This window comes from Anser cygnoides, chromosome 5, assembly GCF_040182565.1.
Source record: "Anser cygnoides isolate HZ-2024a breed goose chromosome 5, Taihu_goose_T2T_genome, whole genome shotgun sequence".
NCBI classification, from domain to species: Eukaryota; Metazoa; Chordata; class Aves; order Anseriformes; family Anatidae; genus Anser; species Anser cygnoides.
In genome coordinates, this window is record NC_089877.1 from 29849552 (window position 1) to 29864099 (window position 14548).

General features: G+C 47.8%; 1 long non-coding RNA gene across 1 annotated transcript; it reads left to right on the top strand.

The window, feature by feature from the left end:
• The first annotated feature begins 6229 nt into the window (after window positions 1-6229).
• On the top strand, window positions 6230-14225 carry LOC136790915 (uncharacterized). Its single transcript, XR_010831771.1, has 3 exons — window positions 6230-8862; window positions 9839-9896; window positions 10363-14225. It is a non-coding gene; the product is annotated as an uncharacterized lncRNA (long non-coding RNA).
• Window positions 14226-14548: the final 323 nt, after the last annotated feature.

Here is a 14548-nt window from a genome sequence, read left to right on the forward strand (position 1 = left end):
GAAAATGCAGGAGCAAAGTGCCCAGCAATTGCCTCACTTTTTCTCCCTCCCTTCCCTTTCTTCCCCCCCCCCAGATCCCCATGCAGCCTCTCGAAATGTTTGTTTTCACAGTGTTGGCCTTTTAGCCGTACGCTGAATGTTGTCAGGAGATGCAAGAAGGGTCAAGTCAAGCAGCTAAGTGGTTTTGAAGTGTCGCTGCCTACGCAGCACCCAGACCTCCCCCTGCCAGCTCAGTGCTGCTCAACATTTTAAAATGATGATGGTGTAACACCCTCACCCTTTGTCTTTGCAGGACTGTAGAAGAATGCTTCAACTACTCCAGTAATTAAAAAAATGCCTGCTAGTTGTTTGCTCTTCAAGTGCTCCTGCTCGTTCCCAGTAGCTAAAGCACGAAACGCCACGGGAAGCAAGGGAGAGACTGGCTGAGAGAGGCAGAATAAACGAGCATCATTATTTCACTCTGATTCACGCTGGAGATGTCCGGTTGTTTTACACGGGCACTGGAGCTGGGTGCTGGCAGTTGGTCCTGGCCGAAGAGCCGCATTGTGGCTCTGAAGCTGCTGCTCACTGCGGTGGGACCTGGGACCTGCTGGTGCCCAGAAGGGTGCCTGGAGACAGAGCAGAAAGGCTGGAGGAAAGATTTCCACGTTTTCTAGCGGGGCACAGAGCAGGCTTTGACCTCAGAGGAGCCAAATGGAGGGGCCGGCAGCAGCCACCCAGTGGCTTTTGACCATTTTTTTGGGCCACTTTTCTGGACTCAGCTCTTAAAGGGTAAATTTCTAAATGCTCTGTGAATGTTCTCTGTTTCCCTCACAGCTCAAATGTGCCCAAGTAGCTTTCTCTGCACGGTGAGGTCCTGCGCAGCTCAGGCCACTTGAGGGCAGTGGTTGCATGCCCAGAGCCAGCTTGCTCTCCGCGGATAAAAGCCCTCATAAAACAACAAAGTCTCACCGTAGATGCCATCGCTTGGACCCTTTTTTTTTTTTTTTTTTTTTTTTTTTAATTGTCAGATAAGCCCAGATTCAGGGGTATGGTCTAATATACTGGGTGTCACAGGATGTTTGACAAGCCTGAGGCACTAAAGGTGATATTCAGAAAACAAACCATACAGAAGTTTGCAGGCTTCTTGTTGGAGCTCAGCATGATCTGTCTTGTAGAGTGTTTTTTTTTTTGTTTTTTTTTTTTTTTTTAAAGACACCGGTGGTGTCAGTGCTTTATGCTTTCATAATGCAGCTTCATAAATTTACTTGACAAATATGAAGAGGCTCTCGTGCCTCTTTCACTGGTGGGGAGCTGAGGTCCAGTTTTCCAATTTGCAGCTGGGGCTGTTATTTCTTCTGTGTTTTTACAGAATTTAACATGACTTGAACTCAGCCCAGTTGTTGCCCAAAGGCCATACTTCAGCAGATGTGCCCAATAAGAGTGGTGGCGATGTGATTTGCGCCAGATTTCACACTATGTTGGCCCACAGTCTGAGATGTGACCTGGGCATCTGGGTGCCCATACTTTACTCATGTAAGGTTTACTTGCTGTACAGTTACATGCTTAAATATTTTTTTTCTGTGGGGTTTTAAGGTGTCTGGCTCCATTTAGTGTCAGAATCAGCCTCCTGAGCCTTTGTTATATCATTGTTTCTTCATTCTCCCCCCCAGCTGCTGAGTGTTGTCCTTTTGTTCAGGAGGATGCTGGTGGTGGGTCAGCACCCATCTGACCACAGGAATGCCAAAGGACTGGAGCAGCCTGTCCTGAGGTAGGGTTACCCTTGCAGCTGTGTCTGCCTGGTGCTGGAGTGGCCACCAGGCTTGAAGAGGATGGGTTTCTGCAGGGGCAATCGCTCCTTGCCATGATTTGTTCCAGCTGTGGCTCCCCAAGGCCACAGTTCACTTCTGTTATCATCATCTGGGTGATGCAGCCCACCTGGCTTCCCAATTAAAAGCTAGGTACCTTTAGCTCTTTAAAAACAAGAAGAGCCATAATTTTTCTCCAGAAGCCCCTGTCATAATTAAAGCAGAAGCTGACCTGGTTTTATGTCTCCTCCCCAGCCTTTTGGGTTGCTCAAATGCTGGTTGCCTTGGGCTTATTCATAAATGCACGCAGGGTAGGTCTCTGAGCTGTGTGACTAGCAGCTGCTGCCTGCAGTTTGGTCTGGCTCGACACAAGGAAAATTGTGTGTCTGGGGTGGTGATTAAGTCTGTTTATGTCTGATCCTACTCTGATGGATAGCGAGTAACGAGAACAAATCGATCAGGCTTGTCCTGAGATGGAAACCATTGCAGGATCACAGAACCGTTGAGGTTGGATGGAACCTCTGCAGTTTGTCTGGTCCAGCCCCATGCTCAAGTAGGGCCTCCTATAAATAGGCACAAGCCACCATGAGCTGGGGCAATTGATGCCAGGATGAGGGCCGTGCTCCCCTCTCCTCACCCCTGTGCTGGGTCCCGCCGTGTCTCTATGCTGGGGGGCCGGCAGGGTGAGGGGGGCTGGAGAGGGGCCTGGTCCGAGTGGTTGGCACCACACCATGGAGGCCTCTCCCAGCTACTGGGGCGTGCCATCAGAGACTCACTGACCAGCTGTGTCTGTGGTGGCATCCCACAGCACGTGGTCTAATACCCTGTGTCCCGTGGCGGGGTGTCCCCATGCCGTCGTGGTGGCTGCGCCACGAGTTCCAGTGCTGGGCGTTTGCTGGTTCTGCCCCACAGCACTTCTCTGAGTGCCAGCAGGAGCCAGTGTTGTTTGTGTTTGTTCAAATCCTGTTTAGCATCCATCAGGATTAAAAGAAAAAAAAAAAACCCTCTCACACAATTTTGTTTGATAGGAAAATAATTAATTTTGCAATTAGCTCTGCCCAGAACAAATGATGTAAGAGTGCTGCGTATGGGCTAAATTAGTGCCTGCTGAGACACAGCGCCAGCATCTGTCTGCTTTGGTGACACTTATTTTAAGCAGGCGGAGGAGGGTACAGTGCACCCTCCTGTGATGTTCCTGACGGCTTTGTCTCTTGTGGGGGCCCGGGGAGTGCTCAGCAGCATCAGCTCTCAGCTGGTCAGCAGTGAAAAACCAGCTAATTCCTATGCCTCTTCTCCATTTTAGGGAATTCACTGTAAATTTGAGCTCGGTGGTCAGGTGGGTATTGCTTATGTTTATGTCCTCAGAGTCCGGGGAGCTCTGGAGAAACCAATCCCAAGGGCATGAGGCACATCAGCCGTGGAGGCCTGCACTTGCGGTGGGGTGAGGAGAACACCTGGGCCACCACTGTGTCCCCACCTGTGCAGGGACATCCTGGCTGGCTGCCCCTGCCCACAGGAAGGGTGGCATTGAGCAGGCTTACCCCAAAGACAGGCCTCTGGTGGGGGGGTGATTACGCAGAGTGTAGGAAGTTTGTTTCCGTGATGTTTATTTTTCCCCAAGATATTGCTTATTGTCTATTGTAGTCACTTGTTAACTACGTAATTAGTGGGTCTAGTTGATCTTGACTGTTTCGTTTCCTTAGGGACCAGATGTAAAAGACAGCTTCATAAATATTTGACAGCTTAAGTTTCCTTCAGACTTTGGTAAAATGCTGTTGGCAGGCCATCAGGACCTTCCTTAAGCCTCTATCTGATCCATATAGCTTTGATTATTGCTCTTAGTTTCCTGGGAAAAACAAGCCTTTTCTGCCATTCTTCTGACCTATGCTGGGCTACGACTTTGCAGAAAATGCTGTGTTTTCTGTAGGTCAGTTGACAAGCCATTGTAGTATGAGCTTGGGAGAGCTGATCTGGGTGATAAAAGGTTCCCTGGCCTCTTGTCTATCTTCTAGCTGTAGATGCCTTTCACCTGTGAAGGTCAATTTTGCCTTGACCTGAAGTAAGTGTGCTTCATTTGTATCCAAGCTTACATTTTAAGTAATTTCATCAGGGTAGATTGTGCTCAAGTTCTATTTCCATAGATTTAAACTGCTCAGTTAGTAGGAGAGCACCATGTGGGAGCATGCCACGCTCCTCAGTACCTTTGCAGGATACTTATAGGAGTTACAGGGCTAATAAGGATGAAATTGCTGGTGCCACTGCAGAGTTCATTGCTTTGTCTGATTCTTGTATGCTCCTTTGGCATCTTTGCATCACTGACAGTGGTGTCTGAAGACACTGTCTCTGTTCTTTCTTACTCTTGTGGCTACTCGCAGTCTTTGCAGAAAAGCTGTAGATTGCTTGTATTCGATCAGACTTTCCCCTCTCCCATTGGCACATTAGGTGCTTTGAGAGGAGGATGCACGAGCTTACTTCACAGCAGAGATTTCCCCACAAGGCAGAAATAACTGTTGCAGCCACACTGCACTTGCTCATAAGGCTCAGGGCTGAGAAAGTCACTGAGCAGACAGCCTGGGTCAGTCTAGAGCTTGCTCCCTGCTTTATCACTGTCCCCTGTGTGGGGTGGGGAGGGGAAAGGTCCTGAAGCAATCTGAGCTTAATAAGATGAGCATAACCCTTTCCAGTTACCGAAGAGTTTCTTCAGGTTTGGCTTCTTGATGTTGCTAAGGAATCCTGATTAAATCTACAGGCAGCAGAAACATGGCATTAAGCCATCAGGAGGGCATGCAGCGTTACTGACCATTAGCGCAGCGAGGGTGTAGCGACTTCAGATAGGGGAAAAAGCAAAGGAGGATCTGTTTGTTTACAAGGCAAGCTTTGAGAGAACTCAGTGACATAGTTATGTCACCACTTTCTAGTTTGCATTTTGGGAGAGAGTTGCTGTTTTCCCCCACTGTTGTCATTCCCTTTGTCTTAAACTTGCACCCATTGCTAAGGGGCCCTGATTCAGACCAAGAAGGTAGGACAAGCAGAGGGTTATGCTGTTTGCTTGTGGGAGAAGCAAGCTGGACCTATTTCCTTGCTTGCCCTTGCTTTAGGACATTAGGAACATTAGGAAAGCAAATTTCTGCCCTTGTTCCACCTCTACAGGCAGGGACTGAAGGCATGTTTTGCTTCCTGGTGGTGTGGTGAGGATGAAGACCCTAGAGGATGGAAGATGTGGTACTGGGCTCCACTGTGCCTTGATGTAATGCTGGGAAGGCTGGGAGCCTGGTGTGATGGTGTATCCTTTGGTCCAAGGGAAGCTCAGTGCCCCAGCCCTGATGTGCAGCTGATGTGCACCATCCTGCTAAAGCCCTGTTGCCTCCCTCCTGAACTCCTGGCCTTTCTGCACAGTGCCGATGAACCATGAACTTTTCAAAGTTCAAGCAGGCTCTTGAAAACCCCTTGCTTATTTGTGTACTTTGCCATCCATCTTCACCTTCTGCAGCTCCTTAGGCCCACGTGTGCCAAGCTTTGTCAGGAGTGCTCCAGGGAGCTGGCTCCTGTCTGCACACCAGCAAAGGTGCGTGCCTGTGGCTGACAGCCCTGCTGCTGCTTACCTCTGGGCGAGTTCAAAGACAGGCTGATCTCCACTGGGTTTGTATCTGCTTCTTTGCATAAAGGGAAAGGAGAGCCTCATATCTTGCCTAACTGTGCTAAAGGAATAAGGTACATCCATCCTCTGACCTGTCTCTGGCCACCGTGACTTATTTTAGAAACTGAGGGAAGCGAATCCTTATCAGACAGTGATGGACTGACTGACCTGCTAATGGACAAAGTCTCTTATTGCTCCCATTAATAAATACCCAAGTTAAACGCTGGAGCCTGAGGAGTGTTTTTTCCACACCCTGTGGATACTCTGGCTATCCAAATGTATTCCTTGTCCTCCTGGATATTTTGCTGAGTTTCTGGGCTGATGGAAACCTTGTGGCTTCGAGTTCCCTAAATGAATTAGGCACTGTTGTCTTTTGGTTGTTGTTGCTCCTGTGGTCACCCCCTGTGCTAGGTCTTGTACAAGCACCCAGGCAACGGCAAGCCAAACCCAGCAGTGCAATGCTTTTGTCTTGCTTTAATTATAGCAGGACACAATTATTAGCAGCGTGTTTTTATTTCCATTAGTTCATTCTGACAGCAAACAAAGGAAGCCATTATATCTACCAGAGGATGTTTCAGGAAGTGTCGTGGTAAATAAAGCTAACGAGACCAGCGCACAAGAGAGTATCACGTTCTCTTACAGACAGCGATCGATAATCAGGTTGCTACAAGCCAGACCCTTTCAAGAGGCATAGTACTGAGTCTGCTCTCAGATTGGCCTTTAATCTTGGAGGATCACTGAGCTCCTCACTGACTGATACATTTATCACAGTTATCTAACCCCTAACACAGGTATCCCTGGAAAGACATATGGCAGGTCTTTCAGTGCTGTAGGAAATGAAAAAAGTGAGTTGGATGGCACCCACCTGCCCCTTTCTGGCAATATGTTTCTGCTCTGCAAAGGAGGTGTGGACCAGGCTAAAAATTGCATGTCAGGTCTGGGTTTGACCTTGGATAATGTTTCTGAACCTTCCCAGCTCCCTGAACAGTAGTGCATAGCATACAACATGTTGTTGGAAACATTGTGCTTCTGTGTCCCTGATAAAATTGAGGCTGCTGCCCCTGGCTTAACTTTTCTGTGCCTCTTTGCTGCAAGCAATGCTGTTCTCAGAGGCAAAATGTTACTGAAGACCTGCTCTTAAAGTTGGCAAAAAATGCAGTTAAGCAATGCGATGTTTTTTGAGACAGCAAAATATTTTCTAAAAGCTTTTTGCGCAACAGTAGAGAAAAAATGGCAAGAGGCACGTATATTGCAGGGTTTTCATTCTTGAGATCTCTAGTATTTCCTATTCTCCTCATTTTAGCATAAGTCTTTTGATCTTGCTGTTTGCCCCAAAGCTCTGGGCATTAGGTGAGGTTCTCAACTTTATTTTATAATAAAAATGTAGAAGTTTGTAGCCCTCAGGGATTTGGAGAAAAGTTTGAAAATGTGATCATAAAGTTCAAGAAACCAGAGCGCAATTAGGAGAAGCTCAAACATTTATAATTTTCTCTAAAAACCAGAACAAAAACCCTTGTGATTCTTAAGCTGTGATTCTCTGGAGTCTGATGCATAATTTTTGAGTATGTGGGGTTGGCAGTGCTGGAAAGGATGCTTTTCTTTGCCCAGACCATGTTTTTCTTCTGCAAGTTTTATTTACCAGCAACTTTAACCGTTTCTGCATTTGCAGACTGGGCACTTTCTGCACCCACACCTCCCTGTGTGGGATGGGGCAGCACATTCCTCATGTCGGGTCCTATGGACCTGAGTGGGGCAGCTGTGAGTTTCCAGGCAGTTTCCCCAGGTGCAGCATCATCTCCTTCCTGCCCAAAAAGAGTGATGGAAGGAAGGATCCACTGCCTCACTACCAATTGACTCCCGGGGGCTCAGAGCAGAGCCCAGCAGTGGGATTCACTCCCTTGTGCAGCACAGGAGGCTGAGGAGCACTCTTCATCTGCCATATCTGTGGGCTTGGAAAGGGCAGCCAGTGGCAGACACCTGGCTGTCCGGTGTAGGTGCGTCTGGCCACATGCTTCAGAGCTGCCAGGTCTTCTGCAAACCCACAGCTTTGCTGGGAGAGCTATCTCCTACCTCCAAAACCTGGCAGAGGGATGTGGCTTCCCCTGTGGGCTCACAAACAACGAGACTCTCTCCACCTGGGGCTCACTTGTATGGCACTGAGGCAGCTTGTGGGCATGCCATGCCCTCCCACAGCGTCTGTTTTTCTGAATCTCCCCCAGCCCACAGCATAAGGCTGCCCAAGGGAAGCCTGGAAAACCCTGCAAGGATGGGGCGACAGAGACAGCTTCTTCCCCCCGCTTCTCCTGCCCCGAGCTGCCCTCCCTCAGGCACCGCGCTTTTATATTTTTAGAAAGCACAGTTTGTGTTCCTCAGCGCTAGCTGTGCGCGTCAGTGGCTGCCTCACAATGAACTCTCAGGGGCCCGTCGGCTTTGTACGTGAGGGCTGTGCCCCGCCACAGTATTTTCTGCTGCGCTGTCAGGCGCACTGTGGGCTCTAGCTGCCTCAACATGGCGGCCTATTGTTCAGTGCCCGCCGTGCTGCTTGAAAGCGGGCCCGGCACTGGCAGCGTTGAAGCCCGAGGTCCCCTGGTGTGAGGGCTGCTAGAGAAGGTGGAGGAGGAGAGGGGACACTGCCACCAAGGACAGACAGCCCTCTGGAGGATAGGGCTTTGCCTTGTGGGTACAGGTTGACCATGGGGCCTGGGGGAGCCATTGAATCCTTCGTGTCAGAGAACATGGCAGGATCAGTAGAGCAGTCTGCAGCCTGCAGCCTGGCTGGACAAGGGCAGTATCTTTCTCCTCGCTGGATGGCTCAGGGACACAGTACCAGGGGCAGACGCCTTTTCTCACACTGACTCTGACAGCCCCCCTTAGAAATGACTCTGCTCCACCTTCCACAGACCCCACTGTGCGCACCCATATTTGCATCGGGTATCCATCTTTTTCCACAAAAGTAGCTTGTTCTGGGGAGCTTGTTTCACCACCCACCCGCTGTAAGCACCTGTGAATCATGTGGCCTTTGTAAAACGACCTTGGCTAACCTGTACGATCTCAGACTAAGCTTTCAGACCTTTCAATGCTTTCACAGTTTCCGAGCTGGGCTGAGCGCCCTTCCAAATTGTCAGCCTGACGCCACCCATGCTGATTTATGTTCCCTGAGAAATGCAATTGTAACTATTTCCATTAAGAGAGCCCTCAAAACCGTAAATGGCTCCAAAGTTGTGAAGAATGCATGCCCCCGGCTCCCTACAAATTGCCCCTTATATTTCCCTGAATCTAGCTGTATCCGGTGCTTCAGCTAAAGCAGCGTTTTTATTTACAGCACGTGCACGTGTGCAAGGCACACTACCAGCTTGTGCTGGCATGCTGTCCACACTCAGACTCGTACCAGAATTCCTTTCCACCACTGAGGCTTCCTATCGCAGCATTGCTCCCCAGGTAAAGGCCTCTTTCGGTTTGTCCTTTTCCTCACTATATTTGCTCATCCACTTGAAAATAAGATCTCCCAGGATATTATTGTCTTTTATTCTGGGTCAGCAGCTTGTTTGGGGTTTTACTAACAAAAATGGAACAATTCTTGCAGGATTCCTAGGACAACACACTTTATTTCAGGCACAAACAAACCCTGGCTCTCAGTTAGCATATGCGAGCCGCTGTACAGCACTGCATTCACCTACGGAGGTATATAAAGGGTAATGATAATGTTGCCCAGAAGGCTAACACATCAAAGGCCGAAGAGCAGTTAAAATGCATTACGAGCTGTTGGCAGTGATTGTGGGGGGTATTAGCGTATTGCTGGTTTAGGCGGCCTGAGTAAATGAAAACCCTCTGGATTAATTGGTACACCAAAGAGATTTGGGAGGAAAATGGAGTCTGATGGAAAATGACAAACACTGGAGAACGCAGATAGCTCCGCGTGCTGACCTACGGCAGGGCACTGCTGATTAACTTGTGGCTCCCTGCTGTGCCCTGGGGAGCTCGGCCAGGCCAGGCTGCCCCACCGGCAGGAGCTGCAGTGCTGCCATCCTTGCATCCACGGGTGGTTAGAGGTGAGACTTACCAGGTGTCTTCTGACACCTGGACACCACAGGAGGAGAAGAGTTTAATTATTTTTAATGATGTGGGGGCTGGGGGAGGGAGGGGAGGACTTACTTAGTCTCCTGGTGTCTGGTGTCACAGAGCAAGTGAAGCTGGGAACTTAAATATTTATTAGCACAGAGACTGCTGGCTGAATTGGATGGCAACCAGCATGGGTAATATTGAATGTTACGATACCATCCTTTACCATGTAAACCAATATTTCAGCTTCTACTGTGTATTTTGTTACTAATGCTTCAATTATACACAAACAACATTTAAACTAAGTGTTACAGCAACAGCTATACAAACTCAAATTATACTGGCTTATTCACAGGTGAATTGACCTGCTGGAGCTCATTGACCCACCTCTCAACCCACCACAGCCACACCAGGTAAGTCCTGCTCTCCTGGGCCACCCATCTGGTGACTGGAGCTGGGTACCCATGCTGACACCAGTGGGCAATAGGCACTGACAGGGGGCTCCTTCACCTCTTTCACCCACCCACACTGGGGTGTCAAGGGTAGAGGATCCTCTTCTTTTCTCTGACCAGCAGCTGGGCTCACCAGTGGGTTTTCTTCAGGGTTTTCAAAAGAATTTGCCCAAAGCCAACCTGCTGCTATATTTATGATTTCTTATCTGGGCATCATATGGCTACATCCTCAGTCTTCTTACTATGATCTAATCCACTTGTCATCATCTCTGACAAATGATGATTTTCTATTGTTAGTTTTAACTAGAAGCTTCACAGTTTGGGTGGTTTCCTATTCAGTTATGCCAGTCCCCTTGCAGCTCAACAGTTAGCTTCATTCCTATGCCTACCATTTGAACTCCGCACTTCACACATTTGTCTCTTTCAGACTTCAGGTGTCATAGGAAGAAAAGAAGAGAAGATGGTGTGTTTCTGGTCACCTGAGATGGTTTACAAGCTCCCTTTCTCCTTGCATTATCCTTTCAGTGTACAGAAAAGGGGAAGGAAGAGCTGCTAAAACCTGAGCACTGCATGACCTTCTGGTGGCCGTGTGGGCATGATGGGGATGGAAACTCCAGGGGGACCTGTCTCTGTCCTTTCTCCAAATATATTTAGGAGCAAATTATGTGAGTAAAGACTTGGCAGAAAGACAGAGAAGGAAAGAGAGACGCTGTATGCAGCTCATGTCCCAAAAAGCTCGACTCCTGCTGACACAAGTTTGACAGGCTCCCACCTGGTCTCCCAGCTTGTTGTCTCAGATGATTTAAAGCATGGCTGAGCTCTACAGCCTCCATCATTACCTGTCCCACTGTCCTGCCAGCAACTCCATCCTTCAGTGGGTGTCACAGGAAAAGCTTTGTTTTCTGCTTGTGCCAGGGAGCATTGTGGTAATGTGGGAGAAACAGCAATCTTTTACATTTTTTTTCATATTGTGAAGGTAATGGACACCAACTTCTCTTTGACTTGTTCCTGAAAAATTACTTGCTTCTCCCATAAATCCAAGATTTATATAAAGAATCTGTTTTCCATCTTAAAGCTAAAGACAAACATCAATTTTAAAATCTATTTTTAGTGAGTTGCATTGTAATTTATAATCTTAAACTGAAGTTTTAAAAGTGCTCTCATCCTTGAAAAGAAGAGACCATTTCATTGCTAATGACTAATGATAAAGTGTTTTCTAAAGGTGACTGAGCATAGCACAAGAAGTCTTAAATATATTTATTAGCTTATTAAACATAATGAATTGAATCTGGTTGCTAATATTAACTATGCCTTTGTAAGTGAAAAGCACTTTTGGTTAGTTAGACAGTTTCTTATCAAAGAACAAAAATACAACATTAAAACATATGCAGCTTACTGAATAATCATGTTATTTGTCAGACAAGCAGAAGAATCATCACTAGAAGCACTCTCAACGTGCCAAATTGGGTAATATACATAATTAGGATCCATTTGATTAGATATGTGCCCATGGTAACAGCCACACTCATGATCCACATATTAGTACAGCCTTGAAATAGTCTTCAAGGAGAATGACGGCAACAGTGCACATCTGAAGCTTCACTGGAGAGACTTTTGGAACATAACCTACGTACTGATTTCCTCTGTTTCTGTGGTTATTCTTTATTTTTAAACAATGCATGCTTTTGTTCTCAAAGGTGATATACTGCTTCCACGAAATGTCACTGCACTTTTATCCCTAAAAGGAAGATCTCGTAATCATCTACATAACATTTGAAAGCCCCAAACCTTCCTATATTTAGGGACATATCCCAGCAATTGGCAAGACTGCTGCAAGCTGTTACTGGGAGGTAGGAGCAATCATCACCTGGAAGCCAGCCCATCTCAGATCCACTCTCCTCTTGGAGCCCAGGACAGCCCGGTGATGGATAAGGCCTTCTGGATGTTCTTTTAGGCTGTTGCAGGAGCCTCATGAAGACACTGCAAGGACTCAGAGAGAAGATAGATTTTGCATCAGATCCAAACCTCTGAGAGAGCCTGCAAGTGCTGATCTACTGCCAACCCACAGGGAATGAGTCTGGAGGGTACTATTTGGGTAACAGTGGAACCCAAGAGAGTTTGTTTAGCCGTAGATGCAATATGAATTGTTCCTGCAGTTTATTTTTACATCCTTAAAGGGTGAATGAGTTTGGAAAAGTTGGGCAGAGGCAGGGAATTAGCAGAATGAATTATTAGGGGTTATTTATACAAAATGAGAGAAATAGATCTCCTGGCACAGCAGCGTATGTCCAGGACGATGAGAGTTGCTGCTTTTGCAGTAGTGACCACTGGGAAATATTTAAAAGAATCTTTTTCCCCCCAAAAGGAAGAGACCAGAATATAGATAAGTTTGCCCAGGTGAAGGCACCAGGCAAAGACTGGCTTGTAGTGGGGAAATCTGGGCAACAAATACTGAGAGTCTGGCAGAAGAGGAGCATGGATCACCCCTGGAGAAGTCCTGGCCAGCCTGATCCAGAGGGGTAGGATGGATGTGACTAGAATCTGGCCATATGAACTATCCCACCAGTGCAAGAGAGCCATCATGTACCCATGTGCAGACACCTTACACTGTAGAAACAAGACAGGACCCTGGCTGGGGATATATAATGGAGAGGGAGTCAGCACTGAAAGACTGTACAAAACAACGATTCAGGAAGTCATCTGGCTTTTTGGGAAAAACGGGTTTATCTCAAGTGTATAGGAAACACAGAACAGCTAAAATGATTTGATGGAGGAGCACAGGGGAAGACTTTACTCCCTGGTTTGGCTTTTGCTCTGGCAGAAGAGGAGCACTTTTCTCCAAGGGGTCGGTGACACACACAGTCACGTTTGCAGCCTTCAGCTGGAAGGCAACAATACTGTAAGTCATGGCTACACAAGGCAGTCAAACTGTTACTAGGTATGGTGGTAGGATTATACAGGCAAAAGTAGACTTGTGGGTCCATCTTGGGCATGCAGTGCCTGATTCAGAATGGGTCACCTTTCTCCATATCAGTGTGCTGTTAATCACACTGGGGACAGGATCCATAATCCTCAGCAATATAAATTAAGTTCACTGATCAAAATGCACTAAAGTGGTTTGTCAAATTCCTACATCCTTCTTTTTCAGCAAGCACTCTTTTTAGTATTGCTCCCCAAAGCAGGGGATTATTCAAACGATTCACACTTACAGTATAAACTATTTGGTCTGAAACAGTTCAGACCAAAACCCAAACCTGCCCTGGCTGGGAGGGAGGACTGTTTTTTATGCGAATCCTACAGTACCAGTAGTGATGCTGCCTCCTGTATGTGACAGAACACTTGTACTGGGTGTGCCCAGATGCTCGGGATGTCCTGCAGGCTGAAGGGTGTCCTCTGGCCGTGGGGCTGCCGGTCTGGCATCTCTGTGGGTGGTGAAACCAGCCTGGAAAAGGCACGGCAGATGTACCCAGCGTGAGTGTGAGAGTGCTCAGGCACACATACGTGTATAGGGAGTATTAGTCCCTCCTGTGATAAACAGCTCTAAGGAGAGCTATGTGAAATTTTGAGTTTCTGCTTCTGTTTTCCAGAACAGAACAAACTGGGGCAAAAAAATAGGAAAAAATTGTTTCCTGGAATTAAAACAGTCATGTTCAGAAATGTCTACATGTTCTGTTTTGACATTTTTTGGATCAAAGTGAAGCATTTTGACGTTTCTGAGGTAGGAATGTTTTGTTTCAATTTGTTGAACTGACATGAAACGTTTCGTTTCAAGTCTGCTTAACATTAAAGTAGGCAGTCCGTTTCCTTGGGTTTGGGTCCCATTCTCTCCTCTGGGCTGTGCTCCCTGGGAGCTTTGCCCAGCTCCCATAAAGCTTGGGCAAGGTCCACGTTGTTCTCAGTAAATGTAGCTCAGCCACAAGGCCCCATGCACAGGAAAGAACAGAGGCCTTTTCGGGAAAGTTCATTTTGATGTCGAACTGAACCAGAATGAAAAACTGGGGGGCAGTTCACCTCTGACAGTTCACCCCTGACAAAACACAATCTCATTTCAGCGGTGTCCCCATCTTCCCACGGGCGTTTTTTAATTGTGCAGAAGCTGTTTTCTGATCAAAAAAGGAGGAAGTCTCCCAGCGAGCGCCTGTATAGGTGTTGACAAGATCTACATCAATCAGCTCCCCAGAGGGCTGCAGGCTGGTCCCCTGGACTTAGTCCTTGGCGTGGGGATGGAGCAGACCCCCCAGAGCACACGCTCCCGGGACGAGCTGAGGAGCCCCGCTCGCCTGCTCGAGGCGCTGGCTGCGGCCCAGGCAGCCTCTGGCTTGGCTGGCCCCCAGGGGGAGCGAGGGTGAGAGGGCTGACATAAGAACAGAAGTTGCTCTCGGGATGTTAGCAGACCCTCTTCTTTTCTGGAGACGGCTGTCGGGTCTTGCTGGTGTTCCTGAAGAATTTTACCTACCAGCTGCTCTGGTTCATTCTCGACCAGGCAGATCCTACTGCTTGCTGTGCAGGACTGGGCCCCTCCTCCCCCTTTCCTGGGCAGCAGCTTCAAAAGATCTCTGATTTTGCTCTCCAATCAAGCAATCTCATTTGCAAAACAACTGCGAGGGCCCTGC